Source organism: Neodiprion fabricii, chromosome 3 (assembly GCF_021155785.1).
Source record: "Neodiprion fabricii isolate iyNeoFabr1 chromosome 3, iyNeoFabr1.1, whole genome shotgun sequence".
NCBI lineage: Eukaryota > Metazoa > Arthropoda > Insecta > Hymenoptera > Diprionidae > Neodiprion > Neodiprion fabricii.
Genome location: NC_060241.1, coordinates 16,046,087 through 16,066,247, shown reverse-complemented (window position 1 = coordinate 16,066,247; position 20,161 = coordinate 16,046,087). Strand labels below are relative to the sequence as shown.

General features: G+C 38.9%; 2 long non-coding RNA genes across 2 annotated transcripts; one reads left to right on the top strand and one right to left on the bottom strand.

Annotated features, from left to right (window-relative positions):
* Positions 1-1,432: 1,432 nt before the first annotated feature.
* On the bottom strand, positions 1,433-10,893 carry LOC124177411. The gene is made up of 2 exons (XR_006869608.1): positions 10,747-10,893; positions 1,433-1,627 (listed from the first exon to the last, which is right to left on the bottom strand). It is a non-coding gene; the product is annotated as an uncharacterized LOC124177411 (long non-coding RNA).
* Positions 10,894-12,637: 1,744 nt separating this feature from the next.
* On the top strand, positions 12,638-19,380 carry LOC124177412. The gene is made up of 2 exons (XR_006869609.1): positions 12,638-12,852; positions 19,131-19,380. It is a non-coding gene; the product is annotated as an uncharacterized LOC124177412 (long non-coding RNA).
* Positions 19,381-20,161: the final 781 nt, after the last annotated feature.

Sequence of the window (20,161 nt, the reverse complement as noted above, 5' to 3'; positions counted from 1 at the left end):
AAAATTCGCCCTTTTAGTTGATTAATTCCTTTGTATCAACTCTTTTTTGAATTTAATTTGGCTGTCAATTTCTAGTCATTATAAACATTTTTTTATTATTAAATTAACAGTTTTTTAAATTATTTTTGTAGTTTTACCCAATAGGTTCCGTTATCGATGTAAATTCCTATAATAGATTTTTGATATCTGTCTCGTCAGACCGTTTCTCACGTGAGATGTTCGTATTCTTAGATTAGTTGTATTATTTGGTAAACTGTTACGTTTGATCATTCACTCTTCTTTCATCATATGTAACGGTTTGATGACTAAATATCGAGAACTCGGATACCGTGGAAATTAGTTTCGAATTGTAAAAATAACATATCAAATTTTACACTGCTACGAGGAATGGAATTGATGTTTATAGTCAGGCGTCTTCTCGTAAAGTCCCTCTGGTTACAGCGGATTTCCTAGGTGTCGACTCCCACAAGCTTCAAAAAATAAATTGCTTCTAGGCGAAAACGGTAAATTATATAAGAATACTGACTCCAGATTTGAAGTAAATCGCTTAAGCCGCATTTGATATATCGTATCGTGAGCACCGCAAAACATAAGCATCGAGCAAAACGTTTCGTATTATTGTAAATAACAATGGTTCCTCGCAAACGAATGTAATAATAAAAATGTTAATTAAACTTGATCTACATACGGTTGAATAAAACAAATTGCGCTGTTAAAAAATGAGTTTCTTAACATTATGCGATTTTGGAAAAGTGCTCAAAACTATTATAGACTTCCTGCTGTAAAAGTAATGCAGCATCAAATCTAATATGCTGTGATAGCAATGTAGCATCAAATCTAATAAATTTGAACATCATTATATAATGATGAGTTGGATCGCAAACCGCTTCATTAAAATGGTAAACTAGTCGGAGAATTCGATTCATTGTGGATCCTGCATTATTTCAGCAGGCACACACTGTCACTACCTGAACCGAGGTCAAAATCTGTCGCATGAGACTTATCGCTAGGATTTGAAAGGTTATGGAGGTAGTGCACTCAATAGCTGATCAATGTCAAAATGCATCCAACTTCGTTGTAATTGTAGAACGGATTTGATTGTAATCAGGAAAACGACATTCCTCAGCTTCTATCTTTATCATCCTACCAAAAATTAAATGTAGCTTTGGTTGCCTATCTACCGGCACGTCATCGTTGACATTGTTCCCCTTCTGAGAAACCTTTCATTGTCAGTATATCCACTTAATGACCCTGTCTGTCCGTAGAGCATTGATTCAAGTAAACAAGACCATATAACATACTTACACATGCTTCATCCGAATATGTAGATGAGGATCGTGATTCAAGCAGCATGTAGCTTTCTGTATAATGGCGAGATCAATTGAGGGAGGTAGTATTTTTGTAGCGAAAAACTCTTTTTTATTTCGCTGTCATTTTACTTTATTTATTTCATTTTTTAAATCAAGTCTAGGATTTTTTCACCGACAGTTGGCGCCGTGTTTTTCTTTTACTCTGGTTTTAAGATCCGAGTGCAGGATCAACTTTTGTTGTCGAGTAATGGGAATCGCTTTTCTCCTACTTCCCCCTTTTGTTCTTCTCGTTGCGTTGTTTCGTAAACGATACGACGCTGAAAACAACGCATATTTTTGAGAGAACGAGCGAACAGAGGGGAGCAGAGTACGTAATAAAAGCTGCTTTCTTGAAGAGGAAGTCTTACAGGGCTTTCCCTGAAGTCATTCAGACCGATTTCTGTCACCTTTTCGTACAAAATCATCGAAGTTCAAATTTGAAGAAAAACTATGTCAACCAATGAAATTTCCAGTTGGTTTGATTATGAGATAGTTGACCTTTGAGGTCTAACGAAATGTGTGTATATTCGTGAGCTAGAACGATTTTCACAAAAATTCAAGAAAAAGTAATACCAAAATTGTAAACGAGAGCTCAGATGTCAACTTTTTTGTTTCAAGTCGCTTTGAAATTGTTCAAAATTTAGTGGATTCGTTCGATTCTACTCTGAAGTAGCTTATCTTGCTGGGAAAAGTATTGTCGATAAATTCACTGAAACAGATTTTTTTGTCCATTGCAAAATTAATATTGCTGTTTTTTATTCGAAATTAATATCAGTCCAATTTTGAAAATGTAAATATTTACCGATAACGACATGATAAACCAAGAAAGGGCCCTAGAGAAATTGTAGAGAACAGTCTCTTCAACAATTTACAAAATACGGCTACGTGGAATGAAATCGAAGAAATCTGTGTAAGATTTGTAGCAACTTTAAAGTGATTTGAAATGAAAAGTCGATATCTAGGCTCTGGGTAATAATTATTTCTTGAATTTTGAGGAGAATCTTCACGGATGACGAATATGTGAATTTGATAAATCATTAATCTGTGCTTATATTGTTGTAATATAAGCGAAAAAGGACCAATATATTCCTAACTCTCCAACCACCTTGACGTTGAAACACGGCCATAATCTGAAATTATGCACACTATAGTACACCGTGAGTTAATGCGATTTCTTACATCGGACAAACGGTGAAATACCTAATGGTGCTGATATTTCGCGGAGTTCTCATTGTTTGAATCAGAACATGACTTACAAAAAGAAGCAAGTATTCAGATAATTTGGCGATAATCTTCTCCACGTCTTGATAACTTTGAGGGTTATCGAAGCGTGCTCATCGTTTCCACATCATTTATAGCATTAGTGGTTGTTAACTCTACTTTTTGTATTAAAGGGGACCTTCGATGGCACTCGTAACTCTCTACTTAGCATTTGAAATTTCTCTAGTTTGTTGTTGAACCATCAATATTTTGTCTACAGCATCCCTAATTGTAGATCAGCATGTCTAAAATTCAGTATCTCTATTCGGGTTGAACGTCTATGACACAGGTCGACGTATCGATTGACGCTGACTTAAGAACTTTGGGTGCTTCTATCTCATCTTTATCCCATCTCACAGCTTGATTCAGTTTTAGTAACTTGTATGATGGTTTTGAAATAGCAGAAGTTGCGATGGGATTTTTCGAAAGACACTGATTTACCGCATCTAGAAATTTGCGTACCTACTTGGGGCATATTCGTGCGTGCTTAGATATCAGTTATACCATCTGTGCCTGCTTCCGAAAGACTCACTTTTTGTTTGAAATAGCACGAAAGTCCGGTTTAGTGATTGAAGTCAGGGTTGGTAGTAGAAACTATTGAGAGGTAATTGTGAGTAAAATGTTGAATTGAGGAAGAACGTGTCATTCTTAGTGAGATGGTCAATCTGTGGGGTAGCGGGATAACTGGTTCTAACAGATGAGACTATAATCGAAATCTGCTAGATACCGGTAAGAGTATTTCAACAATATTAAAAAAAAACAACCAAAAGGTAGCCAATAAGGTTAAGAATCATCTGAGACCCTGTGAAGGTAAGTTTTTCATCTAGCAGCACCCACATAAGACAGATACGAGAAGCTTCTAGGAATTCACAAGGTAACCTTAAAAATGAAAGTGATCAAAGCGTAGCCGGGAAGGTTGAGAATCGACTGAGACCTTGTGGAGATGAGTTTCTGACATAGAAGCACCCGAATAAGATAGTATTGTCAGTGATAATCATTGAATGCAAACACTTTTGAATGTCGAAATTCATGCAGTTATAGTTTCAGTTTCAATCCTGCTTTTTTCAAAGATAATTCTACCACTACAATAGGTAGACTCTACATTCGCCTGAGTCTTTTTACGTATCAGAATATAACGTGCAAAGCACGATACTATTTCACTGCGTGTAACAGCTCCAGTACATCGTTGTATGACCTTGTTGAAACAAAAACGATTGTTCGCGAATTAGAACATCGTATTCTTGAACACGCCTGTCTCACTGGGATTGACAAATGCTGCTTTGTTTTCTATTCCACAAATGAAGGTGCACTTGTAAATAACCTCGTACGAAGTACATATAAAGGTATTATGCAGGTTCCAATTGCCTGTCGATGAGTTTATTCCATTTTCGATAAACTGATATAATAATTATTAACTTTTTATGAAACTGAAGATTCTTTGCAATGTGATTATGTCAAGTATAAATTATACTAAATAAGTCATCAAAAACTTTTTCAGCTTGCTATTCATATGAAGTGAGGGCTTTTTTTCTCGATGTTGGCCCGGGTTTTGTTGTTAGTTCTTTCTCGCCAACAGCTGAAAATATCGATAGAGAGCTTTAAGCGTCGCAAAACCATCATCGTTATCATTTACAGTGATTCGTACATTGTTCACTGAACGTTGGTTCACACAGTTCACTGGTATCTCGTTCACAAACAGATTGTCGGACGCTGTCGAAATAACAGCATGTTGCCTGTGATACCTCACATAGTCTGCCTCTGAAAATATGCGTTATACTAGTGCATCTAATACAATCTGAATGTTTTCCAATGACGTATGCTTGATTCCGTGCAACTATGGTTAGCTAACTTGTCTATGAGTTTTTTTAGCATAAAACCTGCCATCAGGATGTATTCTTTTGGGTTTTTACACGGTCCGCTATGCATGAAAATTATTCAGGCAGAGGGATTAGGTGCTTTGAAACGTTTGATACGTACCTCGACGTTCTGTTCTAAGCGTTGAAGATTTGGTAGAGCACGTTAAGAAATAAGCAGAAATGAACATTCTACTGGTATCCCGGAAAGAAATCAAAAAAAGGTGTTGGGTGAAAGGGAAATTCTTGTCATAGAAGATAAAAATGTGCGATACTAGGACTAATTTTTTTATTATCCATGTCTAGCGCTAGTAGCCATGATGCAGCTTATGTAGGGAAAGCCTCTAATTGTTGAAGATTTTTTTCGAGGTTAAAACACGTATGTTAAGAACCGTACACCATGCTATGAAAACTGTTACAGCCCATTTCATCAAGTCCTTGTACATAACACGAGCATGCTTTACGTGTTTTTTTATGCATATTTTCCGTACACAAAGTTATGGTTTTTATAAGAGTAAAGTGGGTCTGCGAAGGCGCATGCGCGGAGTACCGATAAGACAACTGTCAACTTCTATATCTATATATAAAGTGGAGGCCCAGCGCAACGACTCGTACCAGAAACAAAAATAGCGAGAATCCCGGACAGCGGGGATGGGTGACGAGAAAGCTGGACAGGCAGGCCATGACGAACTGCCTCAAGCGGGAGAAGGAATGCCGGGGAGAAGTACCCCACGAATACCGGAAGGACCGAGGTGGATATACTGCTGGTCACCATCATCGAGGCGTGCGACGTGGGGATACCCAGAAGAAGACCCCCCAGAGGTAAGCCCGCTGTGCATTGGTGGACGGAGGAAATCGCGCAGCGTAGACGGGAATGCGTCAAGGTAAGGAGGCAAGCGCAGCGAGCCCGGACTAAGGGAGAAGACCCGGAAGTTAGCTCTGCACAGTACAGGAAGGCGAAAAAAGCCCTCACAAATGAGATCAGGGCGAGTAAGGCCAGATGCTGGGAAGAGCTCCTACAGGCCGTCAACGGGGACCCGTTAGGGCTGCCGTATAAGCTGGTCACCAAGAATCTGGGTGTGCTTAGGCAGCCGGACGACCCGGCAACCGTAGAGAGGGTGCTGAACGAGCTGTTCTCAAATTGCTCAGGGGGAAGGAACAGGCAAGCGAGGGAGGTGGTGACACCGGAACCGGAACGTTTACGGAGGCAGAGCTACACGAAGCCATAAGAAAGTTAGGAATGGGGAAAGCGCCAAGACTGGATGACATCCCCAACGAAGCGCTGGCGGTGGCTGTCGAGACCTACCCCGAGGGTTCTTGAGAGTCTACAACGAATGCTTTGCTAACCGGTCGTTTCACATCAGGGGGAAGCGACGAAGACTGGTGCTGCTGCCCAAGGGCCAGCCCGACGGTAGAGAGGACCAGAAATACCGGCGCATGAGCCTGATCGACACCTCGGGCAAGCTGCTCGAGAGGTTGATCCACAGCGGGCTAGAGGAGGCGCTCGAGGCATCAGGGGGGTTAGCAGACAACCAGTACGGCTTTCGCAGGGGCAGGTCGACGCTGCAAGCGATCGACGAGGTGGTCGGCATCGCCAGGAAGACGAACGAGCGAAGGGGTAGATTCGCCACCCCCTGCTTGATGGCGCTTTTGGATGTGAAAAACGCCTTCAATGCAGTGGGACACAACGTGGTCCTCGAGGCAATCGAGGGAAGGAAGGGCGTACCAGCTTACCTCCTGGGAATGGTTGGGAGTTACCTGGAGAACAAGGTTCTTCTGTGCCGTACGAGCGAGGGTGAGGGAACACGCCGATTGACAGCCGGGGTCCCACAGGGGTCGGTACTCGGCCCGTTCCTGTGGAACGTGGCATACGACGACCTCTTCCGCATGAAAATGCTGGACGATGTGAAGGCAGTGGGGTTCGCGGATGACGTGGCACTCGTGGTTACGGCAAGAACGCTTGAACTGCTGGAAGCCAAGACGAGCGAGGCAATAGCCCGAGCCTGGGAGTGTATGGCATGCAAAGGCCTGGACCTAGCGGAAAAGAAAACCGAGATTGTGGTATTAACTAGGCGTCACACGCTGGGAGTCAACCCAATATTGGTGAAAGAGCATATGGTCAAGCCGACAGGTAGCGCCAAGTATCTGGGAGTCACCATTGACTCCAGGCTAAACTTTGCGGACCACATACGGCGTGTAGCGGATAAGGCGATGATGGTGACCACCGCCATCGGTAGGCTGATGCCGAACATCGGAGGACCGGCGTACAATCGGAGGAGACTCCTGGCCAGCTTCGCCTACTCAGTGGCGCTCTACGGGGCCCCGGTATGCGCCGACGCCCTTGGGATCGCCAGGAACAGGGCGAGGGACGCTGCGCGTGATATCCGGGTATCGCATAGTGTCAACGGTAGCGGTGATGGTACTGCCGAACCTGGTACCACTCCACCTACTAGCCGCAGAGCGCAAGAGGATCGCGGCATCAGAATCCGAAGGCGGCCTGGGTAAATCAGCCACGAATAGGCTGAGAAAGGAAAAGAAAGAGAGGACTCGGGGCAAATGTGACGAGGAATGGGGGAACGAGGAGAAGGGGGCGTGGACGAGAAACGCCATCCCTTCGCTGGTGCCCTGGGTGGACAGGACGTTCGGGAGAATGGACTATCACCTCACCCAGAGCCTCACGGGGCACGGATGCTTTGGGGCATAACTGCACCAAATAGGTAAGGAGAAGACCCCGGGATGCCATCACTGCAATGCAGAATGGGACGACGCCGCGCACACCTGGTTCCACTGCCCGGCGTGGGCGAAGAGTAGGGAAGAGCTGATGAGGGTCTCGGGCCGAAAGGAAAACATCCACGACATGGTAACGTCGATGCTAGAGGGTCGGGAGCAGTAGGAGGCGGCTGCCAGGTACGCGTCACAAGTCGTACACACCAAAGAAGCAGCGGAGAGAGACAGGAGACCAGACAAAGGACCACGCACGGCAGCGCCCAGGAGAGATGCGGACGGGACCGGGTGCGGATTCGACATGACGTACAGACACACTGCTTCAAAAGCGCAGGGTACCTTCACGAAGCCGGGCCGACCAGGCCGCGGAAGGGAAACATCGTAGAGGAGATGGACAAGAATCAGAGGCTGGCGGAACACCATGCGGCGGAGCTGCTAAGCAGAGGTCAACCGACCGGTACCGAGGGGGGGACGAGTAACAAAGAGAGTGTTACGGTACGTATGACATACGGCGATGTCAACTACGTCGGAAACAACCGGGCTATCCTCTACTTCAAGAGGCGCTGGGGCGGGACGCAGAAAATGGTGAACTCTGTGAACCCGCTCAGCATGCAGCCGACGGAGTTGGACATCGTCGTACTGGACGGGGTGGTGTTTACCACCAACTGCCAGTGCACAAGCACTGCCGAACACGAGCGAATATTCCCTCCACTTGATCACAATGTTGATAATATTTAAATCTAAAATACTTGCTATAGTAAGCAAAGACACGAGTTTAAATATGTTCTTGTTGAACAACACATTCCCAATATTTGGTAAGTATCCTGATGAGATTACGAATTCTTAACAACATCACTAAGTTTTCAAAGTTTGATTTCGAAACAGTCTGTAATGATTTGCACATTTGCGAATTTAGCACGAAATTGAAGCGTTTGATTTGTGCGAATTATTTTAATGGCCAAATAACTCGCCGTGCTAATTAATTTACTAGATTCGGAATGAGTTTTGCTAAAATTCGACTCAAATGCCCTGTGGATCATCCAATATAGCGTATACTTCGCTCAGCCGTATTTTCTTCAATGCCAAGAACGTTTATTTCAGATACCAAATTTCTTCGACTAACATATGTATTGAGTGGCAATTTTTGGGTACACCAGTAAATAGTTGTGAGTAAAATATACTGTCCTTCATAGCCATAATAGCCATGTCTTCACTGTCAGTATCTTATAAAAGCGTGTTGTGCAGTCTTTAGATGTGATCAAATCTAAAGGGATTATTATTGCATCGACAGACTTCTCACCGATCTTTAACTGTTGATATTCCGTTATAGGTGAAGTTGCTGTATTATGAATATGAATTGTCTTATTGCTAACATAGCGGCGTTTACCCTCGAAGGTTGAGGTGTTCACGAAGTAATCTCAATATTTTTAAGCTTGGTTGTCAGGCGTACTTTAATAGATTTATCAAATTTTGAATACCGGCGCCTTCCTTGGATTGAGATTCCAGAGCTTCTATGTCATCATCTATGAGGGTAGAGTCAGTTTCATTTTCAGGTATGTTGCTACTTTGACTAGTAGCAGTGGGCGATGATGGCGTTTCAGCTCTTAGGTAATACTGTTACGTTCTGGGAGCAACGGCACGAGAAATTTGTCTTCACTGCGTGATTTTCGACTTTAAGTTGATTTACAAACCTTGTGGTGTTTAGGTTTCGGTAGAATTTCTCGTGCAGTCTGTCTCGACCTGGAATTATGTTGTGCGTTGTGCCAGCTATCACTATGCGTGATTGAAATAATTCGTTTTACACAACACTTTATTTAAAATACACATTTATCAACAATAAGATGTTCTTTAAATTGATTTTCGAGATTTGGTTTTTATAATGTTGTTATTCACTTGGTTAGTTATACTGAAGGTCGAAGGTTCTGAATGTGAGGGTTCTACGATTCAGAATGATCTATAACGTTCTCAATTTCGAAGTGTTCTAAATGGTTTCAGTCTAAAATGGTTCTGCAATTAATGTAGTCCTGTTTTCTTACAATTTCTGAAGTGATTCTCTTTTGCATCTGTCTGGTTCGAAAAAGGATCTTCAATAGTGGGAGATCCGGAAGAGACTTTTGATTGGTTTTTTGGCTACGTCGGTGCAAGACGATTGGTCTTGAAGAGCCCAATCGGTGCAGTGCTGACAAGATAGTTAGTTGCAAGACTGCATATTTGAAATCTAAGAATAATACTTTGTGAACTGCTCGCATTTTCTTTTCTCGCTTTCCTTACGTTTGATCAGTGAGGGTTCCTGAGCCTGAGTTCCATGAATTTCGATTGTAGACACACATAATCTTTGTGTAAGTTGGAATTGAAGATGTGAATGGACGATACAAGACGGTAACTGAATCTAGATGGATATGGATCTTAAAGGCTATGGTATATGCAGGTGTGCTCTCTTATGATAATTGCACGTCGGACAGTGAGGGTATAGCCATAATTATCGGCTGAGACATAACAATACATCTATTCTCATATGATTTAACTTTGCTATGACAGCTCATTTTTCTGGAGTTTAAGCATAGCTCCGATCGACTTGATGTGCAAGGGTGAGGAATCACGTTTTTTTTCAAAATTGTTTGACCGCCGATTTCTTGGTAGTAAAGATAAGTTTTTGTTATAGTAGGCGTGCAGTACGGAGAAACGTTCATGTTTGACGGGTGTAAAGTCATAATACGTACGTTTTCTTGTACTCTACGTTAACTAGAACGTAAAATCCAAATCTACGCTTGAAAACAAACAGCATTACAACATATTTATTAGACATTTTTATTGTTGAACAAAATAACCAAAAAGTTCTGTGTGAGAACGATATTTTGAAATTGTTTTTTAAGTAAAAAGAAACAATTATCTATAGCTACAAATAACAACACAGGTTAGCGTTTTTTTTCTGAAAGCTTTTTTACTGGAGTATTGATATTCGTGAAAGTAGAAATTTCATGTAAAATGACATCCATATGGTATACACCACGTCAGACTCAGAAGATTCAGATGAAACCATGTTCAAATGGTCAATAGGTGCAAATTACAGGTTGAATGAAATAAATGCACCTATATCTGAAGTTTTTATCATTCAATTAAAATTTGAAAAGAACACAAATAATACAAGATGTGAGGAATGAATCATATCGCTGTCTTATTGAGGAAAAGCTTTGTTTCGTTGATAACAATCATCAGTATGATTCGTTTGTTCCCGCCACATCATAAGTTTATACTAAATGACAATGACTTTGATTTTCCATAAGTTCAGTCTCTCAATATTACAACACAAAAACAGCATACTTTACGTGGAACCCACTGTTTATATTGCTGACATAATATGATTTCGAAATAAGCAAAGTATGCAATTCTTACGAAGTCTGTAATGTATCAAAATATATCAGGACTATTTTTGCAACACCGGGACGCCATAATAACGGGTTTCAAGAAAACACAACCTCAAGTTAATCTGAGTACGTCCATCAATCTTGTAAGCATGCTCAGACTGGTCGAAAAGTTCTACGGTAACTGTTTTGACTTACAATAAGCTGTTATCTTCATGCTGTGTGTCTCATCAGCGGACGGTGTTAAAAGTATGGCGATGTACCCGTTGCAACGTGATGAACTCCGGCCGGAGGTTTCGGTGATCTATGGATCGATTTTCGTCGTATGTGTAGATTATTGGTTTTCAGGATGTTTTTTGCGATTTGTATTAAATCGTTAGTCACATTGCCCATAGTTTTACAGCACATTTTATTCAGAAGATCTTCGGCACCTCGTGCTCCGTTAACGACTTGTCTAGGAAAGAGTTGGAGAGAGACCACCACTCCAAGACGACTGTTGTAAGAGTTGTAAGGCTAACAAGCACACCACGTGATCGACCCCTTGAGTTGAATTATATACAGTCCGTGTTTCAAGTTTCGCCGGTACACTTGAATCGTTACAATACTCCCGCTTTTGTGATAATTGGGGTTTGCACAATTGTCATAATTATTATTTAACTTTAGACACGTTTTACCTTTCACCGTGTCGTCTTTAAACATCATCCATTCATTCATCTCACACGCATCCATCCTAAACTTAATTGCTAGTTTTTGTTCACAATGTTTGATTTTTCATTTTCGTCATTCAGAATGGTCATTTCCAATATTTTTTCACATCAGTAAGTTGTTAATGTTATTATTCTTCCAATCGTTACTCAAATATACTATTTACATTTTCTTTGAGATCAGTAGAAGCCTCAGAAGAGATCAGATTAAATATTTGTGCGAATTGATTTGATTTGATCTATTTCTGACTTCTTGAAAATTTTCTAGATCTCAATAACACAAATGCATATTTTCCAGGTACTTCGGTTATCCTGTAGCATCCTTGGTGAATGTAAAAAAATTTGCGCATAACGCGATCAAGAGCATTCGACGGAAGTGATACTGTGAACAAAACTAAATCCTCCAAACATGTTTGATATTGACTTGTTTTTCCTTATTCTCACGCACATGAAAATTTTTCACTTAACTTCATTGGGCTGTTGGAATTTTGGTCTCATGGTCTACTTTAGTGTTCGGTGGAGGTAAATCCAGACCTCACTTGATTACACCGTTTATATATCTAGCTTGACAAATTAATTTATCTTTTGTTTTTCTTATTAATCCTGATGGATTACAGTATGGACTAATCAATCTTTCAATAATACCTAATTTTACATCATTTTTATTTCTTCACTCATTCTGTCTTATAAAGCTAAAGGTACTGGATATGATTTTCTTATAATTGTATTTACTTTTGTCAACTTGATTTTATATTCATAAACGCAGGTTAGATCCTGGTTTGCTAGAAAACAATTTTTTGGTTTGCTCTAGAAACTTCATAAAGAATTCCATGTGCACGCCGTTGAATGACGTTAGATTGTTCGCGACGTCTGAAATCTCTTTGTAAAAGTGATTCGGACGCCTCGTCTGTATTCTTTTCTAAATTCACTATTGGTGTTGAACTTTCCATTTCTAAAACTAATTCATCTTGTACTATTTTTTGTTCATTAGCAGCATTCTGATTTTTTTTTAGATAACTCTGCGAAACGTCAGTATTATTCTCACAATTCGACGCATGAAGACTTAACTCATTAAACCCAAATTTCATCACCATCTACAATTTCCTTATGCTCAGCACTTTCACCATCATTAACAATTACATCATCATCCACAATTTCATTATCAGCAACAATTTCGTTATCATTACCAATTTTATTATCATCAACAATTTCGTCATCGTTAGCAATTTCATTATCGTTAACAATTACATTATCATTAGCAATTTCATTTTCATAAACAATTTCGTTATCCTTAACAATTTCGTTATCAACAATTTCATTATCATGGACAATTTTATTATCATCAACAATTTCATTATCGTCAACAATTTCACTATCATGAACAATTTCATCAGAACTCTCATCGCAACTGACACCAAGTGTTTCGTCGTCAATATGACTCATCATCTGAATATCCTCACTGCTTTTCAACTTGGTTATTTTTGTTTTCTATATCAACGTGCGTCTTAACTGTTTGAATCGTAGTAACTCCTTGACGAGTCGACGATACAAACGTATTCAAAGGATTCAAAATACCGTTTATCTCCAACGTACGATTCCGGTAATCAACTATCACATTGCTTTTTAATAACCAATCGTTACCTAAAATTATTTGCTTACGTAAATGTAGGATTACCAAACATTCATATGAAATTGTCTCATTCCCCAAATTCAATTCTGAGAAAACTTGTGGTTCATCATTTGTCGTTCCTTTGCCAACAGCAGAAATAACCATAACTTTACTGACAGGAAGTACGTCTAATTCTGATTCTGCTGTTAACTCATTCGAGAATTCATGTGAAATGCACGTCACTTGACTACCTGTATCTAACAAAGCGGTTACCTTAATATCACAGTTGGGTATTTTTAGATTTGGGCATTTCGAAATATTCTGTTTTAAACCTGATTCTACTTCATTATTTCCTCGAACATCATATGCTACGTCCTCTGTATAATCATAGGGATCACGACGCTCAATTGAACCTCAGCACGACGCGCCGCATTTTAGTTTAAACATTTATCTTGATTATCAGCTGATGCTGTTGCCATGTTATTCATACTCGATCGATTCCAAAATACGCGACTGTTCGGTTAAAAGTTGTTCGTATTATTCTATGGGTAATAATTTAGTGGTGAGTAGACGATATTTGGTTAACAGAAGTTGGCTCCGTTCAGTGTACTAGCCGTCGCCATGTTATTATATTGGTATGTCACATTAGTCGGTCCTCATTATCCCTAACGATTATAATTACATTTACTCCGATTATTTTGATAATTAATTCTATTCACCTTCAAATGTGACTGTACATTATTACTCGATTGAAAACTTCTTCGCTTGTCTCTTTCTCATTCCTCTTGTGCTAAGTCTAATTGAGCTAGTGCAGTTTTAACTACATTATTGTCAAAAAAAAAAATGTACCGCTACTAAAGTTTCTTTCAATCTTATTGGCATTGGTTAAATTTTACTATAGTTATTCTTATAGTTAATTAGTTTAGGCTCGAAATATTGCGCTTCTTTCGTTTGTTTCAAGTAATAAGTCACCAAACTATTTTCATGTGCTCTGTATCTACGTGACGACCACCGATTTTTTTCTCTTATTCTAATTTCAACTGAATAATATTCCTCCAAGAAAATGTTTTGAAATCTGAACATATTTCGAATCGCATTCTTCTACTATCTAACCATATTTTTGCTCCTCCCTCCAATGCTCCCTACATCAAATAAATTCATTTGATTTATCAAACCTCCCAAAATTCTGCCATGCCATGCTCCCCCTTTAATAGTTCTACATCTCTCGATATTAATCTCTCTGTTATTTGACGGTGACTCTCATTTTACGTCTATAATCTTTCCAGTTCTGTCAAGAGGTCCTCCTGTGACCTCATCTCCAACAACCTTTGTTCTACTTCTTTACCTTGTTTTGCTATCCTCTACTCTTTCAGTTTTAATCTTTTCTTTTTCTCAGCTACCTGATGTATCGACCACGAGATCGACTGTACTGATTTTCAGTCGATTCGTCAATTATTGAGTTAGACATGATTGCATATTTCATTTGTCTTCCATTTCTTGTACTTTTTGGCCTGTGACTTCTTGTTAATTTTGACATATAGTGGAATTTAAAATAGTCACAATTAAAATTCGTATAACTGAAGCATTCATACACATGAACAGAAAAGGAATATTGAAGAAATAAATTTTTTTTTTAAATAAATCCGAATTAACTATCGTGCTCGTGCATTGGGCGCCAATTGTATTGTTCATTTTCGACTAACATATAGGCATGATAAACAAATTTCTTTTCTTGCACGAGATTGAACAGTGATTTATTTTATTAATTTCAAGATTAACCAGTTGTAAACAAAATGTGGAACACCAACCTTAGATATGTGAGCAAAATTATTCATACATCCATTCAATAATCCGACACTCATTCAAGGTAAAAATTATTAGTAAAAAAGGTATATCCGTTTATGATGATGATGAGTGCGAAATGCTTTCGTTCAAACTTACACATCTCTACTTTGCCAAAACAGCCTCTCTCTGCGTTGAATTACGGAAGATTTTTAACAGTCTAACTTAAGTTTCACCGTTACACTTGAATCGTTACAATACTCCCCCTTTTGAGGTAATTGAAATTTGGACAATTGTCCCAAATATTGTTTACCTTTTGACACCTTTCACCTCATTGTTTTTAAAAATCATCCAGCCATTCATCTCACACGCATCCAATCCAAACTTGTTTTCTAATTTTTGTTTACAATGTACGACTTTTTAATTTCGTCATTCACAATGGTTATTTACGGTCTTTCTTTGCATCAGTAAGTTGTCGATCATATTATTATTCCAATCGTTACTTAAATCTACTATTTACAGTTTCTTTGAGATCACTTGAGACTTCAGAAGAGATTCGATTGACAGTCGAATTATACACTTTAATCGTTATAGGCTAGCGATAACCGCATTCGCAACAAGTCGTGATGTTATTACGGCCAACTTTGGATTCGTAACCCATCGATTACGTGCACGTACGAGTGATAATGGGAAATGAGTAGTACTTAATTGTTTCACCTGAAAGTGTTATTTTTGTCCAGTGATATTCATTAATGCCTCTCGCTTTCGGGTAACTTTTTTTCAATCCGAAACAATATGCGAGTTCAATTTTATACACATTGACAAATTGACTTGACAAATGCTTTCACGAGCGTTCACTGCTGATCTTCTACTGTATCTAAGGGACGTTACACGCTTTAGGAGTGCCTGGCTGTTAAATTAATATTGTTAAATAACTGTCCGAATAATATATGTAAAATTCAAATTTGATACTTTAACGTCGGTTTTACCGTTATTTTACGAACTTCAAAGCAACCAGCGGAACTAACTCTAGATAATATGTGCCTGGCAATTGTTATTGGATGTGAGAATTTTATCCCGTTGTTACGTGTGGGGGGGGGGGGGGGGGGGGAGAGTGTACTGAGCGGTGGTAGTTAACGATTAATGAATAATCAAAGATTCTCCCACGTAACGACAATGAATAAAGATTAAAACTAAGAAAGACTTACCTCTCGATGAGCCGGTAATGTGGGTACGTTGTTGCCTACTCCTATACAGGTCTGTGAGGCTTGTTTAAATGGTTGAGGCTAATTTATAATAATTAAAATGGGAAAACGTCGTCGTTCAAAATAAATGGTTTGAAATGATTTAACTGGTAAAAGATAAAGTATATTTTGTAACGATTCGGTGATTGAAATGTTTGGTAACAATGAATGACGATAATGACGTAGAAGCCGAAAGTAACAATTTATAAGGTGTTTGAGTTTGTACAACAATCCACGCCAACGGACGAATTTATATTCAAGCGCAGAGAAGCTGCAGAATCACTAAATTTGACCGTTTGCGGGTTTGAGCTAATCGTGTGTTATTCTATTCTAAATGATATTATCATTTGATACCAAGAACATTTATCCTGAACGATTCTTATAACTAGCTGATCGTGATTATTTGATAGATTATTTGATATTGTATCTCTCTTGTTAGATTATCTTAAATTCAATTTAACATTCAGTTGGTACATAGTTTATAACGATTATAAAGTGGGGCCGAGCTGAAGACTGGAGAATAACTCTCTGAATCCCCAAGGGAATTGTCTATAGCTGGACACCAATTCTATCCTGCTCAGTTTTGCCATGGAACTCTATGAGAAAACCTATATTGATATTCTCAGAAAACAATATTGAATGTTTGACAGTGGCTAGTGAAGCTCTCCACTTGTTTTTGTTTAATACGATGTTATGCAAAATTTGGAATGATGTTGAAGAAGACTACTCGAATTAACTTTTCTTTAGATGCGAAGTCCGGCGAGATTGAGAACCGTCGGTCGTGTAGGTCGGTGTCCGTAGAATTCTGGAGCAGAGCCTCACCTGGAGATCGGAAGGGTTGATGAATCCGAACGATGATGAACGTCGGGGACTTGGTCTTTGTGAATTTAGAATGATACTCTACTATCGAAAGCTATTGTTTGAAAGAGTCAATTTGATGCAGTCGCCGTTTATATATATTAGGGTGGTCCTTATTTGGGGTGTTGATGAATTTCGACAAGTGCGCCCCCTAGACACGTTTGGAATAAATGAACAAAAAATGTGTGCCAAAACGGAGCGCTGTAGTCCAATTAGAAGACGTGCCTCTAAGCTCGTTTTGTTTTTCATTTGAATAACATGGGATTTTTAGACTACTTCAATCATTATGTTTTAAAAAATTCTTTTTTCACATAAATCTGTTGTTCATGGGTACAACTACGCGTATATTTTTCCACAAGTCGTTATCACAACCTTTACGCCCCCCATCCCCCTGATATTATACACGACGGCAAATTGATCAACGTGAGGATACCTCTTTTTAGCCGCTTGGTGCTTGACAGTATTTCACCAATTAAAAGGCAGTCTTATTTACGTCATAAGTTTGTAAAAAAAAATAATTGTACATGTGGGAAAAAATATGTATTTCAATTAGTGTATTTAAAAACACATCGTTTATACTTTATACTTTTTTAAAAAGTAATAATTAAAATTAAAATGTTTTGATCGCCGTCTGTTTTTCTGGATCGGGAAAGATTTTACGATATTCCGAGATCCATGAACAACAGATTTATGTGAAAAAAGAATTTTTTGCGTTCATGGGGACAACTCAAAAACATAATGACTGAAGTAGTCTGAAAATCCCATGTTATTCAAATGAAAAACAAAACGAGCTTATAGGCACGTCTTCTAATTGGACTACAGCGCTCCGTTTTCGCACACATTTTTTTTAATTTATTTCAAACGTGTCTAGGGGGCGCACTTATCGGAATTCGTCAACACCCCAAATAAGGACCACCCTAATATATATATATATATATACATTGAAAATGATTCTAACGATTATTAATTAAAGATAATAATGTAGCTGGTTATTATTAATAGGACTTAACATTACCTGATTCAGTTTGAATCAGGGCCGAACTTGATTTAATTAAGGAAAATGGAATGGCATAAAAATGTCTATTCGCGAAATAATGAGGTTTAGTAAAGAACAGTAAAGATGGAAACGTAGAAGATAACGAGTCTTTTGCAGCTAACAGAATAACTGAATGCTCGGTTTTGACAAATTAGCGCGAGACTTTAGACCGGTCACAATTAAGATTTTCCAATGCTACTCTTGCTCGAGAGGGCTGATCCGGGTTGACGTCCACGCATTTTGCAACTTGACAGACGAAAGACGTGGCTGCTTGGGCCTGAGGGTCCAATAGCCTATAATTGCAACTAGGTTATAATGATGATTAGCCAACGAAGTGCGAGGGCGTCGACCTCGTGTTCCTGGGTCAGCTCTTTTCGTTGGAGCGCAACCTTCCGGTCCCCGCTTCCACATGGACAACGTTACCTCGAGTGCGACCCGATTCCTTTTTCGGTTCTCAATCTCGTTGGTGACCTATTAAAAATATGAACAAAAGATATTTACATACAGCGTTCACACATTCATCCATACATCGTAATAAGCAGTCAATTTCAATTTAATTCACAATTGATGAATAGTTTATGCTAATTATGAATGATAATTTTGATTTCCAAAGAGAGGTATTATTAGGCTGAGTCCCGCTGTTACTAGCTCAGCAATTCTATAGTGCAGTTCTTGGTGTCAGCAAACAATATACAATTATGTTAAGGAGTGCCGAGGACAGTACGCGACGTTTTCTAGGAGGGGTGGAACTTGCTGTCATTAGAATATGAGATTTTGATGAAATGATATCTGTGCATTGAAGAAATTAAAGAAATGAAATGAAATGGAATTTTGAAAAAGGTACGCCAAGGCGGTATGTCGGGGCGTAACAGCGTTGACCATGTTAAAAAATCAGATTTGATATCATAATACTATAACCTAAGTTTAGTGGTCAATGGCTCTCCGTTCGTTAGGATATCAAGGATAGAGTAGCCAATTTTGTATTCAAATAAAGATAGAAAATAATTGATATAAATGAACGGTAAATAGTTTTGGATTATTTTTTTCCGATCCCTTTCATGCGCAAGATACAAAATGATTGATATGGAGAGGAATCTCATCATTCTACGTATAACCGAGAAAATGGTTGTCGCGGACTGAATTCTCGAAAATGAAAAGGTATCGAGTATTTTATGCAAGATTTATCTTCTTGGTAAGCATAATTTGCCGGGAAATAATGATCGACAGCTTCGGGTTTGCATTATCAAAGGAACAATTATTATTTACCATATCTATCCGGCGAATTCGAACCTTGGCCCAAAATCAACTTGTGGCTGCTTATAGATATGCTAATTTTGATTTCGTTCCAGCTCTGTATTGACTTTTGGCGTCAATTGAATATCAAATGGGTCATTCAACGTCAGATCAGCTGCCGGGTGTAAACGTCAACATTTCTGATTTTGCTGACTCCTTTACAAGATTATTACAACAACCTTCACAGCATGTCTCTGATCGATTTAAATCGTGAGATAAAAACTGTGTATAAATCGACGAATAACAATAATATGAAACCACTGTAAATCCGTGGCCTAAAGAACAGGCAACAAAATCTGACTTTTAGAAAGTGGAATTAATTTGCCACAGGTGCAAAAATACATCCTTAATGACGGATATGCGACCGTCTTCCAGTCACACCCTCAGTAAGGATACGTGCGCAATTTCAAATTCTCAATTTCATGTTCAAAACAATAACTCTTGACACACTCTGCAACAATTAGTGGTTAATCCAAAGTTTTCAGTTGCGAATTTATTTTTGATCCGACGTCACTTGTTGTTATGTAAGACGCGAGTAAACCGAATAGACAAACTCGGTTTCGAAATTGGAAAAAAATCTAAAGAAATTTGATAGAGCTTCATTCACTTAATTCGAGAAAGAAAAAACTAGGGGGTGAAGATGAGTGCTAGTTTTGCGAAATTTCTCATCGCTTCGTTAATGAAAATTGTTGACAACGAAAAAAAAAAAAAAACAACAAAATAAAGTACCGTCCAATATTAGTTATAAATGAATGAGAAAACAGTATGAAATTTAATACAAGTCATAACAATAACATTTCATTTTATCACTAATAATTTATTTGATCGCTGGATTCTGAAAACAATTGTCAAAAATATTCTAAGTGATTGCGAGTGTATAAAAATTTCAGATTCCCATTTACGGACGTTTCGGAGATAATCACTGTATTTTATTTTTCACGAGAGGACAGCAAACATGAAGATAAGTCGAAATTCGCCATATAAATTTCCTGCCTAAGGCTAATACACTTTTTTGCTCACTAAAGTGATGAAAAATTAAAATGGGTCAAATTGTAAATAGTCGAAGTAGGAGGTTGCTCAACTTGGG